Source organism: Dermacentor andersoni, chromosome 1 (assembly GCF_023375885.2).
Source record: "Dermacentor andersoni chromosome 1, qqDerAnde1_hic_scaffold, whole genome shotgun sequence".
NCBI classification, from domain to species: domain Eukaryota; kingdom Metazoa; phylum Arthropoda; class Arachnida; order Ixodida; family Ixodidae; genus Dermacentor; species Dermacentor andersoni.
In genome coordinates this window covers 73,442,300-73,458,969 of record NC_092814.1, presented here as the reverse complement: position 1 = coordinate 73,458,969, position 16,670 = coordinate 73,442,300, and the positions used below count along the sequence as shown (strand labels likewise).

Here is a 16,670-nt window from a genome sequence, read left to right as displayed (position 1 = left end):
CCGGCTGAGATGGGTTGCAGCCAGTCTCAAGCTCTTCAGCTAAAGGAAAATGCAACATTGGGGGAATAGCGTGTTTCCCTGTACTGTAGAGAAGAGTCTCTCCATTTCCAAGAAATAGAAAGGAAGGAAAGTGGTGCCTCAGCTGAGGTCTCGCATCAAGGTGCAACATGCATTGGGAGCAGTTGGAGCAGTGAGAGTCCCTCTATGTGCAACCTTCTTTGCGGTGCGCACGTATGCATCATGTGACAACCAAGCATAGCCACTCCGGAGGTACTGGGAGGCGCATGCTACTGGGATGTCCATGCATCCCTACTTCGCATAGCTTGTGGTCTACAAAGCGTCACCTGGTAGCAACGGGTAGCAACAGCAACCAGTGCGAGAAGTCTGACCATTGGGCTGCTGACATAAGGCAGACACAGAATTCAGGCAATGCAAGTCATGGCTAAGGCGAGCATGTCGCTGAGCACACATTATTTGAGTCGCCCTCTCTCTTCCTTCACTTGCCTTTTTGAACACCAACACAAGAGGGCAGATAATGTTGAGCAGTCTTTATACTTACATACTTATACCACCAATAGTTAGAAAGAATGGAGCATGTTAACACAATGCACGAAAAGACGGGAGAAGGATTAGCTTGTAAACTTGTCGTGAGAATGTTCACCAAACAATTCCATTCTATTTGGAAAGATTGGATGCGCTTTGTAGACGATCACAAGGAAGAAGACGGGACAGGCGCAAACTAACAACTGAGGTTTATTCGAGGGAAACACTTAAATATCAGTTCATGCCTGCGCAGGCGCATCAGGGTATCAGCAGCAGATAAGGGGATGCGCCTGCGCTGGCACGAACTGATATTTAAGTGTTTCCCTCGAATAAACCTCAGTTGTTAGTTTGCGCCTACCCCGTCTTCTTCCTTGTGATCGTCTACAAAGCACATCCAATCTTTCCAAATACAATGAACCAACTTGCCCAACAACGCATTCTGCTAAAGAATTCCAGTAGTAGAGCTGCTAGTATGCACTTTACGTGAAGGGGGAAATGTTTCTGGGGTATTTGACAAATTTGTTTTGGATCTCATCTCGTCGACATTATGTTCATGTTCTAATGGGTCAATTTCATTATCTGTTGAAGTGTTCACAAGCCCTTTGTGCCTATGATGTGGCACAAAGGGCTTGTGAACACTTCAACAGATAACCCCCAGTATCTCCGGAGTGGCTATGCTTGGTTGTCACATGGTGCATACGTGTGCACCGCAAAGAAGGTTGCACATAGAGGGACTCTCACTGCTCCAACTGCTTCCAGCATTTTGCACCTTGCTGCGAGACCGCAGCTGAGGCACCACTTTCCTTCCTTTCTATTTCTTGGAAATGGAGAGACTCTTCTCTACAGTACAGGGAAACACGCTATTCCCCCAATGTTGCATTTTCCTTTAGCTGAAGAGCTTGAGACTGGCTGCAACCCATCTCAGCTCACACAGCCTCATCACAGTGTCTTCAAAGACATGAATGATCAAAATGAATTGCATTTCACAGCCAACATTAAAAACATTTGTTATTTTTATAGCATTAAATAGTTAGCAGGTAGTAAATCACAAGTTGCACATAATTCATCACACATTAACATAATTTGTCAATTAACATAATTTATATGTGCATTATGTGATGGGAACTATTGGGATTAATAAGTCACATTTTTCTTGTGTAGCCTTTAATACTTATATTAGCCATAGTCTGTTATACTGTTTGTGTCTGCCCAATGGATCCAAAATATGTGAGAGCTCTTTCACAGTGATTCATGTGTTGGCTGCTGCAAAGCATGTTATGGTATATCATATTTAGTTGCATCTTCATCTCAGAAGCAAAGTTACTGGCTAGTAAAGGTCTTATGTGTGATAACTTGAGCAAATTTTGTTGCAAAACATTTAATTAAAATATGATGTCTTATAAGCACATGAGCAAGGCGCCCACTCCTGCATTTTTGACAAAACCAACCACCTTGCATCTATTCTTTGCATCCTACTTGCATCTAGGTATGTAGCAACTAAACATGCCATACTTTCAAACTGTTGTCAGCAACCCACACTTTTTTTTTTTTTTTGAAGCAGCAGCAGACGAATCGTGGCACATTTGTGGCAGATGCAATCAACCACTTCCTAGGTCCACTCATAGCAGATGCACTAGCCATTACTGATGCGACAGGTGCTTAAGAACAAAAATCTGCAGCCTGTTTCATAGCAATGCCAAGCACAATGGTCATAGTAGATGTGTTAAAGGCTCTGGAATCAAAACTTCTAAACCCTGTAGACGTGAAGGGCCATGGCAATTTACACAGACTTTTCTCACCACTTCTGATCAACATGGCCAGCACTAGTGTCAGTTGAAAACAAAAGCTGTCCTTTCCCTTCAAGGCGGATACTCAACCTTAGAAATGTGGCAAGCTTGTCCATGAAATACAGCACCATTGGGGTGACAAAGTTAATTGAATGAAGGCTGTGGGCTAGTGCTTGCATTCTAACACTGATAAGAAAGAATTTGTGGTCCATAATGCACATCAGTTGCCTGAGGTGGTGGAAATGGATATTTAGTTTTCATTAAAGGCATCACTGAACTGACCACCAGTGTCACGTTTGACAGTGGTTCCTTAGGTTGTTGCTTGTCTCTCAGTATCAAACAATGCGTCACAACATCAGACATTTTGCTTGTGCACTGAATGTGCCACAATTGCATAGTAGCTACGGCCATAGAAAGAGATGATAACGCTTCTTGTTTTTGCTTTTAAAGGGCTACTCATCAACTTTGAGCATTCCAAACAAACAAGCATGGTGCTACATACCATCTCAAGTTTAAACAGTGCGAGAAAAATAGTACAAAGTTACACACACACATAGTCCTAGTGCTGTACTACCTCTACCAGCCAAGTTAGTAGTGCAGCACTGATCTTGTGTGTATATGTTTCTTTGTGCTCGTCTTTTCATGCTGTTTAAACTCGTAATATGTCACACTAACTTGCCCAAACAGAAGTACTCCTCAAGCACGGTGCATGGATAATGCCGTGATGCGCATGTCTGCGAAATTCCAGGCATGATTGCAGAATGACTTTCTCAAAGTTCAAACGGCTGAAAGATCAAACAAAAGCCTGTACGCCCTACTTGGAAGAGCCACTCTCCCCACCAGCAGTGGTGATGTCGTAGGCACCAACTGCAGGGTGTACACACTGCCTGCAATGCACAAATAACTTGCAGCAGTATGAACAACTGAGCGATTTTCATGACCTTGCAGAGGACACAAAACCATCACATGAAACATACTAACACTTTTTTAGGAGTGTGCATATGTTCTAACCTTTCAAATAACGAATAGATTATTATTCTCCTTTTCAATTTGATCCTCGAATCAAATATAGTCACTATTCACAAAATAAAATATTTTTCAAATACTTTCTGAATACTGCTCATCATCAACTTTGCACAATCAACCTGAAAATTGAAGAAAAAATGCAGCCATATTGTACATAAAAACACAATAAGTTCGGTAGTAGAGCATGTTGGATTGCACAGTCAGCCATACTTTTCTAGCTACATTGTGATCATTCACGTTCAAATTTCATTCAGACATGGCATTCGAGAGTGGATAATGTTTTGTACTATTTATGGATACAGCACTTTTGTGTTCTCTTCGGATTAAATGTGAATACACTTCATTGTAACGTCAGTCAACATAATAGTGCCATCATCTGCCATGACCATTCGAAGTGCTTTTCTCACTGCCATTGCGTCGGATGAAGCATTTCCAATTTATCCACAACGGTAATGCAAGTGCGAACAAGCTTACAAGACTGCCTTTTAATATTTCATTCTAAAAATACATGGCTACGCATGCTGCAAAGAGTCTTGAGTATGCGAACAATTTGCTTACTTGTTTGTTATGGTCCATTTGTACTTTTGATAAAGCAAGCTTTATAGGGGCAATGTATAATGACAGAAGCTTCCTAATGTTACAAGTATACTAGGATGTGAACATTCTTTATTATTAAGGGTTAAAAAGGTTGTCAATAATTATAAACATTGGCAGTTTCACACTAAGGTGAAGCATTGAAAACTATATCAAGGTTTAGCGTTGTGCTCGAGCATCTCGTACGGTGTTCTACCAGTACGTGGAGGTGACATGGTACAATGCAGCACGCGAGACAACTGTTCCCGCTGAGAACCTTGGTAGGTACCAGGCGTGTCACAATGCTGGCACAATAAGGAATGCCTGCAATGGCATTACAGCTTTCACACCTCGACAGTGCACTAGATGAGACCAATAGAAAACCATCTATGTTTGCCAGTGCCCAATGAAGAGATTAGACCAGTTTAGCTGGACGTTTACGGTCAGTTTCGCTGAGACACGTGTATGCATCACTGTGTGGTATGCACAGAGCTGCTCAGTAGGAATGCTAATGTGTGTATGCACAATGCTCATGCCAGCAGCAGAAGTCAGAATGTTGCCCTGGCTCCAGCAGAGCCAATTGAGCGGAGAGCGACTGTGCATCCACTTGGCTTTGTCACTTTTGCAGCCAAACACACTGCGCATCTATGAAGACCTTCTAGCCATCCACGCATGACACACACATGTGTGTCGAAACTGTCACAACGCAGCAGTGGCACGAGCATACCTCAAGTGTTCATATAATCGCTACACAATAAAACTATTAGAAAATTCTAAAAAATTGTGATTCGAGCTCCCTAACAGTTTTAGAACATGGTAAGTAAGCCTGCTTAGCCATCAGAAAATAGTCATGAAAATGTGATCCTAGCATTATTCTTTCGCTCGCAGCAGAGAGCACCTTGATGGAGCTTGATGTTTCCTTCAAAAGGCCATTTGCTCTTACCTTCAGCTTCCCGAGATCTCCGCCATTTTGTGTATATTCCTGTGCACATTTAAACACACTGGCCATTGGTTTGATTTCTTTAGACATCACAACTAAAAATTAAAATTAATAAAATTATGGGATTTTACATGCCAAAACCACAAACTGATCATGAATCACGCTGTATTGAGGGACTCCGGAAATTTCGACCACCTGGGTTTCTTTAACGTGCACCTAAATCTAAGTACACGGGTGTCTTCGTATTTTGCCCTGATCGAAATGCGGCCACCATGGCAGGGATCCGATCCCACAGCCTCTTGTTTAGCAGCGCAACACCATAGCCACTAAGCAACCATGGCTGGTAGACATTACAACTAAGCAGTGCATCTGGTACAAGCAAAATTGGCAAAATGTCTTGATGATGGTGATTGCTAATGGCATCCCCTTTGAATTGGTGAGGCAGTAAATAATCACCTAGCCTGCACACGCTAACTTCTATAATTAGGTTTTACTATATCTATTGCAATCTAACATTTTGCATATGTCTAATTTATCTTGTAAAGTTTCCTATGCCTGTGTTAACCCTGCCCCGATGTCTTTCCTGCTTCTTTTCCATCAAGGCTCCAATCATCTCTTGCTGATTTCCACCGCTGAACAGTTAGTGCTCCCGTCAGCTTTGAACCCCAGCGCTTCTAGAAGGTGGACATTCCCTCTAGTTCTAGCTGAATGGATATCTTCACATTCGATCACAATGTGCTTAATTGTCTACAGGTCTTTTCTGCAGCAGACGCAGGTTGTTGCGAGTGTTTGCTCCATGGATAGGTAAATATTATCAGCATACCCTTTGAAATGGGTTGGTGGCTTATGCCACCAAGCACATTATTTTTACTTTTCTTCCGTGTTTGTTATTGGCCCTTGAGATATGTGGTTTGTGTTAACAAATTGTGAATTCTACAAGAAATTTATTGCTCTAAAATATAGTCCCTTTTCTTTCTATGTGTACCATGCATTCATCCCACCATTATTACTCCAGCTATCTTTTACTATTCTATGCCAGAGATTCAAAAATCTAGTGGGATGCATAAGCTTCACCTTTAAGAGTAGAAATCAATAGCATTAAAGGGTCTCTGACTGCTTCTCATGCTCTTGTTTGTCACCACTCAGTCAAAGACCACAGCGTTCACTATGACGCCCTCTAATGCACTTGAACCAGTTTGCCTTCGTGGCCGTTTCACATGCCGAAGGTTATGGGTTCAATTTCCACCTAAACCCCAATTTTCTTTTCAGCTTAATTACTTTTCCTTTGGTTACACGAACCTCCCTGAGAAATTTGGCGTCATTGCAAACATTCTTTGCCCTATTAACGAATTTTATTAATTCTTTACTTCCATCGGGAATTTTCGCTCATGTCCAACGCACGGTCAACGCACGAGCAACACCACCGCTGCCACATTTTCTGTGTAACAGGGCCCTTAAAGCTATTATTTTAACAACCTTTCCTCTATTATCCTTAAAGCTTACGGGTGTAGGGTAACTACTTCCTCATTTACCTCTGGTTGGATTTGTGACATGCCAGCAAAATATGCTCTCTGGTTTCTCCACTATATCCACAAGCTATGCTTGTATAGTTGTCATCGGCAAGTTTTCTTGTATAACACTGTGCTCACAGGCATCCTGATCTGGCTTTGAAAAGCCATAAATTACTTTCTGAATTATCATAAACCATTTCTCTTTTGATTTCATTCTTTGCTGTTTGACATATAGTTCCATCGCTGGCTTCTGCATCACGTCTATCCAATATGTTGTTTCTGCATCTCCAACTTTACGTTTAACACCTATTTTCTTGTCGCTCTCCAAGGCATTAACCTAATATTTAAGTTTGTCGTTTCTTTTCTACATTGTATGTTTTTGATGTATAGGTACCCAAATACCTTAGCAGCCCTTTTTTTTCTTTATATTCTTCGGTCACTTTTTGAAGCAAATCACTTTTTGAAGCAAATTTTACTCTGGGCCCTCCCATACTTCGACAGACACCCAACCCATGCAATCTTGAACATCTGTGTTTGTAGTTTTTCTGTGTGCACCTATAGCTAGCCTTCCCAACCTTCATTATTCTCTGGTTCAGTTTGCACTTTAGATTTTAAACACAACATTGAGTTTCCATACGCAAGTCCTAGAACCATTACAAATTTTCACTAGCCTTGTATTACCATGTAATTATTATGCCCCCATAAGTGCATTTATTTGCCGTTCTCTTTGAATACTTGTTTATATTTTATTGCGGTAGCAATTACATGGGCAATCAAGATGTGTTCACGCCAGTGCCATTGGCACCGCAATAGCCATATTGTCCCAGGTGCAACAGTGCATGCGTGGCCGAGTGCATATATGGCCTGCGTGCTATGTGTTGGAGATCACGTGATCTGCTGTGGGAGCCATGGTATGCATGTGAGGGTGGGCCTCGAAGGCTGGCAGCTTGATGTTCACTGTCTTCTCGTGCACACAGTGTTGGAGGCCCCGTGATCTGCTGAGTTTTCTATGCACACCACAGTTGAAATGGTAAAGAGGGCAGCACCATGAAATGTTTGTTTTTTGGACTAATGTGTTCCTCATCACGTCAGTATTATGAATGCGACTGCTCGTGTTCATTGTGAGCTCTGTCATGTGTGCCTTTGGGTGGTGGGCTGTAGTGTATACTGCTCATAAAGTTCATACGAGTCTTAGTTCATATATTAGTCTAATACTTTGGTATCACTGTCAATGCTTTGCCTTTCCGGTGAAACTGCGACTTTTTTTCCATGCAATTCTTTGCCTCTAATTTAAAATCCTAGGTATTCGTATTCTTCAACCCTCTGTATTTTGTTTCCCTGTACTGCGATCGTCTGATCAAAAGCACCACTAAACATGTTAAGACCCGATTTTTTTCCACTGAATCTAAATCCTAGAGCCTCACCCTCTTCTCCACAGTTGTCGGCCAGAAGCTGAATGACTATCTTTCTGACTTCTTGCAAACAAAACAATGTCATCTTCATATACCAAACCTGGCACAGTTCACTCCACCTCCACACCATCTTCTTAATTAAATGCAATTTAACTGACTCTTCTGTCTTTCCATGCCTACAGTGTACATCGTAAATAGCAGCAGTGATAATGGGAAACCCTGGCTCAAGATTTTCTGAATGTTCTGTCTCGCCACTAGCAACAGTTTCCACACTGCCTGCGCTTTATTATTCTTGTATATTTCCTTTAGTAGCGTTATGTTGTCTTCCCTAGTCCTTCATCACTAACAATGTTCCACATAATTTGTGTTTGCATTCTCGTATGTACAGTCGCGGTCAAAAATACGCGGCCCACGGCTCCAGTCGGCGGAGCGGCCGCGAGCCGCACCGCGGCGCTCGCGTCGGCGCTGCGAGAGTTTGCGCTCTGACGACAGGTATCTCCCTCGCTCTCGGGCGGATACGTAACGGACGATACGTAACGGGCGGATACGTAACGGATACGGACGATACGTAGGGAGATACCTGTCGTCAGAGCGCAAACTCTCGCAGCGCCGACGCGAGCGCCGCGGTGCGGCTCGCGGCCGCTCCGCCGACTGGAGCCGTGGGCCGCGTATTTTTGACCGCGACTGTACCACTCATATCCAGAAACGTTAAGTATAAGGGTCTATTCTCTGCTCTGGCTATTCTGTAGGCTGTGATAATAAATATGTTATTATTTATACACCTGCCTATTCTAAGACTGTTCCGTAGATCTCCCAGTTTTCATTCTGTCCTACCCACCATTGTTAATCTGTATGCCACTAAGAATACTGTAATGAGTCAGTAGGATTTATTGCAATATTATCTGAAAGTACATGCGAATCCTGAACATCCTTGCTGCAAAACCGTAAACGATGTGTCCTGTGCAACACTGTTTCATAATTGATGCACAATGAGGGAGCCCTTCTCACTTCGTGTGAGGAAGCTCAGTGAAGAAATGAAGAAATGCATGTCCCACTTCTAGAACACCATCTATTGCAACCAGCAATACTGCTACCGCCATGGCAGTGGCACATCATTTATCATCGTAGTTATCACATCATTTGGTAGAATGGGACACATAATTTATCAGTGTCACAAAGCATGCCGCAGAGGCACACATTCATATGCGCTTCCTTCAGATTGAAGCCAAGTACTCATGCCCAGAATTTTACACCAACACATCAAAGTCGCATGCTGGCATGTCTTATCCAGCCGTCGGTCCATTATTTTCAAGATCTGACATTCTGCACCCACTAACAAGCATCTTCACTGCTGAGGCCTATGCACTATTGTCAGCTGTGAAGCATATTATGCAATTAAAGTTAGAGAAGGCAATTGTATGTATGAGCTCATTAAGCGTAGTTAAGGCCTTGATGTCACTACAAAAGCACAAAAATCCTGTAAATAGTGAACTATATTTGCTTCTGTGCACTATTCATACAGCTGAACAACATATCGTAATACGCTGGCTGCCTGGACTCAGAGGCATCGAGGGTAATATGCTTGCTGATGAACTCGCTACATTCATAGCAATGAAAGCCCGCAACACTCCCACGGCTGTTTCAGCCATAGATTTGAAACCTTTGCTGTGGAAAAAACTAAGAAGCATTTGGCAACACTTTTGGGAGGCTGAAATGTCTAATAAGTTTCACCTGATTAGACCACGATTAGGAATTTGGCCATCAACAATGAAACCACAGAAAACTGGTGTCCTGCTAAGTCGGTTGAGAATAGGACACACATACAGGACACACCACTGCTTATTAACAGGTGATGAACCTCCGATCTGCGGTAAATGTAGTGAGGGGTTGACTGTCCTCCACGTCTTAGACGTTGAAAGGAAAAAACACTTTACACTAGCTTACAGGCAACATATCCTGCTTCAACCGGCAGTGTTTCTCGGTAAGGAGCCATTATTTAACACAAAATCAGTTTTAGGTTTCTTCAAGGAAATCCACTTACTACTATCAGCCCAAAAAATTTGTAGCACAGCCTCTCTTGGGAGGCTTCTGTTGCGGTGGTAGATCTTGTATAGCGCACGCCTCCAGGCCCTTACTTTTTAAGTGCCCTGATGAGGTAGTAGTGCTACTGACAGTGACACATTTTAGTGTATCACTCCTTCGTAGCCTATATTTTATTTTCATAGAACATATTATTGTACACCCTATGTATCACTGTCATATTTTTATTACATATATACTTTGCGCACTCTACAGTGAAATATTTAGGCCAATATACAGCCATGTCACATATACGCTTTGACATTGACTATAGCATCGACTCATCATCATCATCATCATCATCAGCCTATTTTATGTCCACTCCAGGACGAAGGCCTCTCCCTGCAATCTCCAATTACCCTTGTCCTGCACCAACCGATTCCAACTAGCGCCCGCAAATTTACTAATTTCATCGCTCCACCTAGTCTTCTGCCGTCCCCGACTGCGTTTCACTTCTCTTGGTACCCATTGTGTAACCCTAATGGTCTAACAGTTATCTAACCTGCACATTACGTGACTTGCCCAGCTCCATTTTTTTCTCTTAATCTCAATTAGAATATCGGCTATACCTGTTTGCTCTCTGATTCAAACCGCTCTCTTTCTGTCTCTTAACATTATGCCTAGCATTCTTCGTTCCGTCGCTCTTTGTGCGGTCCTTAACTTGGTCTCAAGCTTCTTTGTCAATCTCGAAGTCTCTGCCCCATATGTCAGTACTGGTAAAATGCACTCATTGTACACCTTCCTTTTCAATGATAATGGTAAGCTTCCAGTCAGGAGCTGACAATGTCTGCCGTATGCGATCCAGCTCATTTTTATTCTTCTATGAATTTCCTTCTCATGATCAGGGTTCCCTGTGATTAGTTCACCTAGGTAAACCTATTCCTTCACAGACTCTAGAGGTGGCCTGGCGATCCTGAACTCTTGTTCCCTTCCCAATCTATTCATCATTATCTTTGTCTTCTGCATAATAATCTTCAACCCACTCTTACACTCTCTCTGTTAAAGTCCTCAATCATTTCTTGTAACTCGTCTGCAGTATTGCTGAATAGAACAATGTCATAGGCAAACCAAAGGTTGCTGAGATATTCACCATCGATCCTTACTCCTAAGCCTTCCCAGTTTAATAGCTGGAATACTTCTTCCAAACACGCAGTGAATAAAATTGGAGAGATTGTGTCTCCCTGTCTGACCCCTTTCTTTATAGGTATCTTCCTACTTTTCTTGTGTAGAATTAAGGTAGCTGTGGAATCTCTGGAGATATTTTCCAGGGTATTAACATAAGCAGTCTGCACTCCTTGATAACATAATGCTTGTATGACTGCTGGCATCTCTTTTGAATCAAATGCCTTTTCGTAATCTATGAAAGCCATATCGAGAGGCTTATTGTACTCTGCGACTTTATCAATTACCTGATTAATGACATGGATGTGATCCATTGTAGAGTATCCCTTCCTGAATCCAGCCTGTTCCCTTGGTTGACTAAAGTCCAGTGTTGCCCTTATTCTACTGTAGATTATTTTGGTAAATATTTTATATAATACTGGGAGTAAGCTAATTGGCTGATAATTTTTCTATTCTTTAACGTCTCCCTTTTTGTGGATTAGTATAATGTTTGCATTCTTCCAGTTTTCTGAGACCCCATGCAGTCGATAGACACTTCGTATGAAGAGCCACCAGTTTTCCAAACATTACGTCTCCTCCATCTTGGATTAAATCGACTGTTATTCCATCTTCTCCTGCCGCTCTTCGTCGTTTCATGTCTTGCAAGGCCCTTCTGACCTCATCGCTAGTTATATGAGGAGTTTCTGTATCCTGTTCATTACTGTTTCTAATGGAGGTATCCTGACTCTTCTGGGTATTGTACAGGTCAGTATAGAATTCTTCCATTCTTTTACTATATCTTCGAGATTGTTGGTGATATTATCCTGCTTATCTTTCAGTGCATATATCTTGGTTTGACCTATGGCAAGTTTCCTTCTCATTGATTTCAGGCTGTGTCCATTTGCTACAGCTTCTTCAGTCTTTCTCACGTAGTTTCGAATATCCTTTATTTTCTCCTTTTTGATCAGTTTTGACAGTTCCGCGAATTCTATCTTATCTCTTGAGTTGGACACTTTCATTCTTTGTCGTTTCTTTATTAGGTCCTTTGTTACTTCGGAGAGCTTGCCTACTGGTTCCCCCTTGGTGCCTTGCCTCCCACTTCAATTGCTGTCTCGGAAGCCAGCCTAGTTACGGTTTCCTTCATTACCTCTATGTCATCTTCATCTCTCTGTTTTAAGGCTGCATATTTGTTTACAAGTACCAGCCTGAATTCGTCTGCTTTTACCCTTACTGCCTCTAGGTTGACCTGACTCTTTCTTTCTTCAAATTAAGGTGAATCCTAGCCCTCACTAGCGTATAATCACTGCACTTTATCCAACCTATCACTTCTACATCCTGCACTATGCTGGGATCGGCAGAAAGTATGAAATCAATTTCATTTCTTGTTTCACTATTAGGGCTTTTCCAGGTCCACTTTCTGTTTCTACGCTTCTTTCATCATTCGAAGCTTGTTCCTTTCTGCGAATTCTACCCGCATTTCTCCTCTAGCGTTCCTAGAGTTAACACCATAGTTGCCAATTGCTTGTTCACAAGCCTGCTTTTTCCCCACTTTTGCATTGAAGTCGCCCATTACTACAGTATACTGAGTTTGCACTTTTCTCATCGCTTATTCAACATCTTCATAAAACTGACCTACTTCCTCATCATTTTGACTGGATGTTGGAGCATAGGCTTGTACTACTTTTAATCTATACCTCTTCTTAAGTTTGATGATGACTACTGCTACCCTCTGATTAATGCTGTAGAATTCATCAATGTTGCCCGCTATATCTTTATGGATTAGGAATCCCACCCCGTATTGCTTCTCGTCTGGGAGACCTCTATAGCAGAGGACATGGCCGTTATTCAGCAATGTATAAGCCTCACCAGTTCCTCTAATCTCACTAAGGCCGATGATATGCCAAACAATGTCTGATAGTTTCTCAGAGTCCTGCTAAGCTAGCCTCACTCGACAGAGTTCGGATGTTAAAGGTTGACAGGGTCAGTTTCCAGTGGCGGCCTGTCCGGACCCAGAGATTCTTAGCATCCTCTGCAGCGTTACAGGTCTGACCACCACCTTGGTCAGGTGCTCCGCAGCTGCTGGGGACTGAGGCCCAGGGGTTAATTGTAAGAATCATCAGGAAGGTAGTGGCCGAATACTGCACCAGGGAGGCCAATTCCTGTTCTGGTGAGGGAGTGTCTTTATTCAAGCTAAGTGGGCCTTTCTGGTTTGGTTGTACCGGGATTAGTGTAGCCGCACTCGCTCTCGTCATCTTTTGCCGGTGTCAGGTGTCACTCTAAGCCTGCAGATGTGCACCGGAGGAGGTGAAATTCAAGCTCACCATCGCCAAATAAAAAAAAAATACTCTTATAGAAGGATTCGAACTTCTGACTGTGGCAGCATAGCATTTGACATAGCTCAGTTAGATAATCCCGTAGTTGGCGAAGCTACCTTATCACCAACAAGTACAGCCCAGAGGGCCCTACATGCCTAAAAACTTCTTTGATTTATCCACGATAGATGTGTTTTGCTGATCGCGATGGGTAAGTCAATATAGAACTACTTCTAAGCGGCTCTGGCCTTGTAGTTCCAGAATTCTTGTGTGCGCAGGCGGCCGGGAACTCGGCTAGGCAAACTATACAGGCGGTCCGACGGCCTCAGACAGCACTTAAGAGTAAGGGGCAAAATAATGGTGGAAGTGGTCGCTTCTCTCATCCGAAAGGCAACAAGACGCTGGGTATTTCCATTTCGGGCTGCGTCGAAAAGCCGAGACGTCAAGAGTGGATAGCTGCACTGTCATATACACATACGTATATATACGCGGAAACTCCCGATCGAATTGGGAGACTCTGCCACCACCAGGTTCTCTGCGACATAGAACCCATACCACTACTCGCGTTTAAAATCAACATCATACCATTCCTTGGCGCTCTTTGGCCATCCCTGGCCCTTGCACCATAAAACCGCATTCTTCATCAGGATTTTTTGCTGGTTTTCTCATTTCTTCTTTTCTTTTCTTTTCTTTTTTTTTTTTTTTTTTTTTTCTTATAGATTGGATTCATTCTACTCAGTCACCAACTTTCTGGGATTTGCTTGTCCTGCACGATTTTTTCCAGTGATTTTACTGATGCTTCTGTGCTTTTAGGCACCAGTTTATTGATTAGCCCCATTGGTATTCTATCCAATCTGGTTGTCATACAGCTTGGTATTTTCCTTTCTACTTTTTCCAGTAGACGTGTTCAAGATCAATTCTTTTTCCATACAAGTTTCATTTGTCTGCCTCTCCCAAATTGCTCCTTCCCTGCTCTTGAATGACGGCTGTATTTCTGGTCAAATAATTCGTTGTGTCCTCCCCTATAACTTGTTGCTCTCATCATCTTGTATATAGGCCTGCACCATTTCATTTTTTTGAACCAAGAGATTTCATGTGTTTCCAGAATAGCCTTTGAGGACTTAGTTTCTTTTCTTTCGTACTCTTGAAACCCAGCAATTATTTTTGCTTTCGGTTTTCTCTTGGACCAGGTTCTGTACTTTCCATTTCTTCCATCAATATAATTTGCATTTTTTGTATGTTTCCTGCAGTGATAGCTCTGCCTTTCTTGCATGTCTGTGTTTTCTGGATGCTTTTCAGTTCTCTTTGATTGCATCCACGATTTCCTTATTCCACTATCTATACGTCGTTTTCTTTTTCCTTTTCATAGGACATTCTGTTTATCTTATTTAATTTTTTTACATATCTTGTGCCAGTCTCGTGACTTCATTTCTGTTTGCTTCTGTGTGCTAGCTGCTGTGTTAGCTGTTTATTGGTCATTGAAAATTAAACTAGTCTTTTCTCCTCATTCTTCTCCTCATCCTTCTCCTCTTTGTTCCAAGGTTTGATGTCCAATGTGTAAACTAATGCATTTGTGGTAACTCCTTAAGCTTCTAGTTTCTTCCTCATGTGTTACTTGATGGCGGATGGGGCCATCTGGTGGCAGAGAACAGTACTACTGTACTGATACTATAGTGTCCAAGAGTGGACGGTGTGACATGGTGTCATTCCATGTAATTTCGAGATCTTGCCAATACAAAAGTTCAGCACGACGATGGATGGAGCACGGTTGGCATTGTTCTGCATGGGCAAGGCAGGAGAACTTTGGACACAGTTTCAGCAATCGAAACGAGAGGAATGCCACGAAGGTGTTGCATTTGATTGCCAATAGCGCTGTTTATAATACCAGATCCGTTAATCTGTTCATAAAGCTTTTTAATGCTATATGTGTTCCATGTCTTTCGTAATCGGTGTGGCAGGGCCTTCTTGAGGGTTTGCCACACCTGTTTTTTTGTTTCATGTAGGTAATATATCACCTGGATATTTTTTTATTCCACTGAAATCTCGATACACAGGCATTACTGCATTCTACTCAAACTAAATTGCAACCGCTGATGAAGTGTACCTACAAAACCATTGACCTTATGTTCGGCAGCAGAATTCCATAGCGGCTTAGTCACAATGTCAGGCTATATGAACACCTCACGTAAACCGTGACAAACAGCAGTTTGACACTGGTGGCCTGACAAGGGATGTCGCTAGAGCCATTTCTACGGGTGGCTTTGTCTTCATCAGGGCAGCAAGATGACAGTGTAGTCATTTGTCTAATTATGATTTCAATCTATGTGATATGTATGACTTTGTTTCATAGACTCCACAGCAGTTTGCAATGAGTGCTTTAAATGGGGGTGTTGATCTTAGTTGTCCTTTATTTAACTGTCGCCTCTTCCAAATTGAGTTGAACAGGCACCTTTAACATTGCGGTGTATACTTTGTGTTTTATGTAACTATAATGAAGCATTGAAGAGGAAGTTCATGGATCATCATAGATGGATGGGACCAGCAGCATACTGTTTGCATTCATCTCAAGCAACTTGAAATATTGTAATGCACTTTGATTGTGCAATTTCTAAAAATATATCAAAGCAAACATGTTTTGTGAAAGTTTCTAGAGCATATCCAGAAAACACCTGATGCTATTGTTAGTGTCAATTACCACTTACATAAATTCTTTTTCTGCAACTAGAATAGGGCCTACAAAATGACCATTTGCATTGATGCACCATCAGTGTGATGCTGATAGCCTCAAACAAGTTGATTACTATATTGAAAAGCTGCAGTCACCTGTAAAAGCATGTACAGGAGAGCCAACAGAAAGAGAACAAACCAAAACATTTAAAGCTGAACTGAAAGCTTAAAACACAAGAACACTTCTGCTTAATGTGCTCAAAGTAAGCATTTCTGCCTAGAGAATATGGGAATCATCTCATTTAACAGTACATCGCCCAAATTAGTGCCATGATAACCAGATTAATCACCACATTGCTTTTTGTTGCAGTCTGTGTAAGGTAGACACAGCTTCCATATGTTTTCATATCACAAAAGCACACTTGCAGTCAAATATGCTGCCGTTAATGTCACTTGCTACAACATAGATCCTTCTTCTGCAACTTGAAAAAGGTCCGCCTGTAAAATGGACATTTGCATTGATATAAATGATCATTGAAGCGTTGTTGATTAGCTGTATGGTTAGTTTTTTTAAATAGTTATTCATTCAAGTTTAACAATTTGAAGGAACTTTACTGTGTGTTGTCACAAACTATAAGGGTGTGTTTATTAGTGCTGTTGAGATTTCATAGCTTTGGCCAAGGTAGTTCTATTTGTCACTGAAGATTTAAATTCATTGT

General features: G+C 42.0%; 1 protein-coding gene across 1 annotated transcript in view; it reads left to right on the top strand.

Annotated features, from left to right (window-relative positions):
* Positions 1-16,670, top strand: part of tamo (PUB and ZnF_RBZ domain-containing protein tamozhennic) — a 35,214-nt gene that overhangs the window by 14,093 nt on the left and 4,451 nt on the right. The gene's annotated exons all lie outside the window — the stretch shown is intronic.